The 5,302-nt window shown below is 35.4% G+C and overlaps 1 pseudogene; it reads left to right on the forward strand.

Annotated features, from left to right (window-relative positions):
• The first annotated feature begins 715 nt into the window (after positions 1-715).
• Positions 716-3,199, forward strand: LOC149445217 (olfactory receptor 5V1-like; annotated as a pseudogene).
• Positions 3,200-5,302: the final 2,103 nt, after the last annotated feature.

The raw sequence follows: 5,302 nt of genomic DNA on the forward strand, positions 1-5,302 counted from the left end.
AGATTCCTCGCGTCCTGCCACAGCCTACTTCAAAGGCTGTGCAGGATGGGGGAAATGGCCCCTGTGGTGCGGGAAACACCTCTCCTCGACGAGGCCACCGAGGAGTTGCGCCCCCCCTCCAGGAATCCCCGGTGCTGTGTGCCCAGAAATACTCTGCTGTGTTACCCGCTGTGTGCCCAGAAATACTCCGCTGTGTTACCCACTGTGTGCCCAGAAATACTCCACTGGATTACCCGCTGTGTGCCCAGGAATACTCGGCTGTTACCCGCTGTGTGCCCAGGAGTACCACTACCGCTGTGTGCCAAGGAATATCGTTGCCTGCTGCCGGCTGTGTGTGTCAAAAATCCTGTGAGCTTTTCGCTTGAATTGTTTGTTATGAATTGCTCTAGGGGTTCAACAAAAATATTGCAATTATGTATTGTTCCCTTGACTTCAAAAACCGTATAAAGAGAGGTCACTATATTATTCTTTCTGATTGAGACTTCATGTTATTGTCAAAGGTATTATTATTATTATTATTATTACTACGAGTTTATATAGCGCCAAAGGGTTTGCTCAGCGCTGTACAATAGGGGGGACAATACATGGCACAGTACAACAACAACAAACAACGTATCCATTTTGTACATCTTTTACTCCTAAAAATTAACAATGTAACAATTTGGTCATGCATAGAATTGTATTTTCTTTTGTATTATCCAATTATCTCCAATCAATGATTGTTGTTGCATCTTTCATACAAGGTCAAAGTGAACTGTTTGGTAAGTATGTTCAGTATAGTGAGTATATCTTTGATTTTTTTTTCTTTATTATATATGTAATCAAAGCATGATTCATTTGTTTACTGTTTTTTTCTGATTAGACCTTCTAATTTAAACCTGTTATTTGAGGGAAATTAACTCTTCTCCCAAGATGACTCATGCAGTGGATATGTGCTAGATTCAATTGCTTATGCTTATTGACATTCTTTAATCTCCTAGTAAATGGTGTGAGTGGGGCATAGTCTGTTATGTCTTTAGGCACCTTTAGAGGAGAATTTGTTAAAGCTGGAGCAGACATAATCTGGAGGCAGCTGCACCTGACAACCAATCAGTTTCTATCTTCAGCTTGTTCAGCTGAGCCTATAAAATGAAAGATATAAGCTGATTGATTGCTACATACAACTGCTGTAAATTTTGTCTGCTCCAGGCAGAATGTGGGAATAATTGAGACATTCCCTTACAGTCTCTATGATGATATCAATGGTAGCAAGCCAACATATTTTTTTCTTCAGTGTAATAACTGCACAGATTTTGCTCATCATTCTCCAATGAACAAATAATGTGATATGAAGTATAGTAAAATATTGCCCTTTAAATGAACAGATCTATACATATGGAATGGCACTGTTCACTGATATCTAATCCAAAAGATGGAATAACTAACAAATATGCAAAAAAAACAATATATATATATAAAGTCCCCTTGTGCAAATTGTGCTACAGGTTTTGTGCAAAAAACTAATAAAATGTAACAAAACCTCCTATACCTCCAATACACATATACTCTAATACAGTATGATTAATACATGACATTCTATCTCAACACATTTTAAATATATGAAACAGATTTAATGAATTATAAAGTGATTGGTGCAATCAATTAAATTAATAAAGTGCCAGAAAATGTGTCCATTAAATGACTCTGAACGTCATTGCATCATCAAGTCCAACATAACTCCTTGTGACCATCCAATCAGTGCAATTCCTCAGTATTAAAGGGCTATTAGTTGTGCAGATTCCACTATATCAATGACACCACCAAACATTTTTTTGTGCTCCATCCACCAACAGATAAATTGGGTGAACTCACCAGAGCAATATTAATTTAATTGATTGCACCAATCACTTTATAATTCGTTAAAGCTGCTTCATATATTTCAATTGTGTTGAGATAGAATGTCATGTATTAATCATACTGTATTAGAATATATGTGTATTGGAGGTATAGGAGGGTTTGTTATATTTTATTAGCTTTTTGCACAAAACCTGTAAAACAATTTGCACAGGGGGACTTTTTCTATATATTGATTTTTTGCATATTTTTTAGTTATCTCATCTTTTGGATTAGATATCAGTGAACAGCACCATTCCATATGTATAGATCTGTTCATTCAATGGGATTCCATTAAGAACTGCAGCTACCTGGTAGTTTTGTCTTTTTTTTTCTCTCTGTAAGTAGTCTAGGGGTCCATAGCGCAGTCCTACTTATTATATTTATTGTAATATACCCTTTACTGTATTTAAAAAAAACTGCCAGCCCTATTGATAGTAAAGCAACCTGTGTTTTTTAGAGCACTTTTGTCAGAAACAGCTCAGTATAATGCTGACATCAGAAGAAACCTTATTATAATAATTATAACAAGTGTTGATCCAGCACTGAATACTCCTATGTATTTCTTCCTTAGTAATCTTTCCTTTTTAGATACAGTATGCACAACATCAACTATTCCAAACATGTTGGCTCGTTTCTTTTCTAAACACAAGGTGATATCATTCCAAGGATGTGTTGTACAAATGTTTGTATTTACTGCTGCTATAGACTCAGAGTTTCTCTTATTGACTATTATGTCAATAGACCGTTACCTTGCAATCTGTAATCCTTTGAGATACAAGACTACTGTATTATGAGCAAAAAAGCTTGCTATTTTATGTTTGCTGTTGTGTGGACATTTGGACTTTGCAGCTGAACATATCACACATCAAGCACGTTTCGTCTGTCGTTTTGTGCATCCAAAGAAATCAATCACTTTTTCTGTGAAATTCCACAATTGCTGGCACTATCTTGTTCTGACACAAGTATTAATGAGCTAGTGCTCATAGTAACTGATGTTGTTTTAGGAGTATTTTGTTTTATCCTTATATTCGGGTCATATTTATTCATTATTTTGGCAGTGTTAAAAATACGCACTGCTGCAGGAAAAATGAAAGCTTTCTCTACTTGTGCCTCTCACATCACTGTTGTGCTATTATTTTATGGAACATTGATATTTGCCTACTTTAAGCCCTCAAATGGAAATGCATCAAACATGGACAGAGCAATTGCTGTTCTTTACACTATTGTAATTCCAATGCTCAACCCTATATTATACAGTTTAAGAAACAAAGAAGTAAAAGAATCTGTTCAGAAAGTTATACTTAAGAAAATACATGCAAATTAGTTATTTGATATCCATTGGGTTTGCCGTATGTATACTATATAAAAGAAAGTTTCTATAGATCGTGATGTAAACCTGAAGCAAATGCAGATGTAAAGTAGTTGTAAATGATAAAAATACAGGTTTTGTCTATTGAGAGACTTCTTATCCTGTGGTCATTCATTTTTTATTTATTTAAGGCATACAAAACTGGTTTGGCAGCATAATATTATATGACAGCTAGAGATGGATAGGATTATGGAAGCAAAATGTTGGGTTCATAAATGCAAAGGGAAATATGACCAATTCTATAAGACATGGGTAACATGAATCCATTACTTCACACAGATGTAAATCAGAGAGACAATATAGGATTGCTGAATTTTATTAATATTTGCCTATTAATATACTCCATTTTCAAGATATTTGTTATTATGTGCTGAATTACCCATCTTATATACCTCCATCCTCAGCAGAAAGCATACCTGCATTAAAAAATATTTCATTTTCCATACCTGTATTATTTTGACTGAATAGTGGTATTTATCCTATTTTCTATCTTAGGGGTTCCTGACCTTTTTATTCTTTTTTCTTTCTTCTTTTTCTTTATTATTGTATACAAAATAAAGAAACTATGAAGAATAGTGGTGTTCCTTGTTTAAAATTGATTTATTCTCTCATTGAGGCTGACTGTATTGCTAAATATGTTTAATAGCTTATGATTTTTCCAATATTTATGATCTATTTTTTTCTTTTTCTCCCCCAACTAATTAATTTGTGGTATTTGGAGCATTTGTAAATTTGAATTGGAAAATTGGAAAAAAATATAAATTACCGTATATTGAAAAAAATAAAATATCTAGAAATTTGATGATTATACTAAATAATGTATTGGTAAAGCATTCATTGATATCCTTAAATGCTACATAAAATGTTTTCAGGTTTTTTAAAAAGTTACAAAAAAAACAATTTTTTCTATTTTGTAAACAATATGAAAGAAATAGCACATAAAAATAATAATACAGTATTTACAATTGCTGCACAAGGCATATTATAATTTAACATAATTTAGCATCACCCATCCACATTGTACTGAGGCAGGGCTGCTCCTACAGGCACAGCAACATACCTGTACATCGCTGCCTCCTTCTGAGTCCAGGGCACGTGTGGAACCCACCCGCCAACTCCTGTTATGATTAGACACAGAGAGATTTCATCACCAGGTCCCAGCCAATGGTTCATGGCTGTTACCTGCTATTCGGCTGTGTCCAATCACAGCCCAGAGCCCTGTCTTGACAAACAACACAAGGTTCTGGACAGAGGGAATAATCACTTTGTTTCTTCTCCCTTCAAAGCAGAAGAAACAAAGAGGTGTTTAGTAAAAAGAAGCACACAGTAAGCACATTAACATTTGTTAGGAACACACTTAACCCCTTGATTACCCCAAGATGTTAACCCCTTCCCTGCCAGTGACATTAGTACAGTGACAATGTGTATTATTATCGCTGATTATTGTATTAGTGTCAATGTTGATGTCAGCATCAGTCAGTTCCCACCCAGTGTCAGTTAGTGTCAGATTGTCCACCACCATCACAGTCCCATTATAAGTCACTAGTCACCACCATTACTAGTGTGCTGCCTTGTATTACACAAGGCATTCTTTAGCATTCAGCAGTGTCTGTCCCTTTAAGGCTAGGGACGTCCTGTTTGCTAACTTGGGAGGAAGTGACCTCATCTCTTCAGACTGAAGAAATTCTACAATGCAAGTACATGTGGGATGCTGTTCCCTCTTCATATAAGGGCTTGATTAGACCCCCAAAGTCTGTAAGTACCCCTCCTATGTACTGAGGAATGTTGTGCATATTGCTAGGTAGTTAGATATGTACTCATGTCTGTTTATTCTGTTTGTATTCCAGTTTTACCACATTCATCCGCACATTTATTCATTCATTCTCATTATGATCACATGTTATCAGTAAAAGATCATCGGTTATCAATCATCGACTCTTTACTGTGTGGACATCAAAGGTTATACTGCCTGTAATCCTCTGTAACCCTTTCATAACTGCAGAGAAGGCAGGACAACTAGTATAAAAAAAATATTCCAGTATATATACCATAGTTTGT

The sequence above is a fragment of the Staurois parvus genome, unplaced genomic scaffold (assembly GCF_062004578.1).
Source record: "Staurois parvus isolate SC_StPar_1 unplaced genomic scaffold, SC_StPar_1.0 ptg000738l, whole genome shotgun sequence".
Taxonomy (NCBI): domain Eukaryota; kingdom Metazoa; phylum Chordata; class Amphibia; order Anura; family Ranidae; genus Staurois; species Staurois parvus.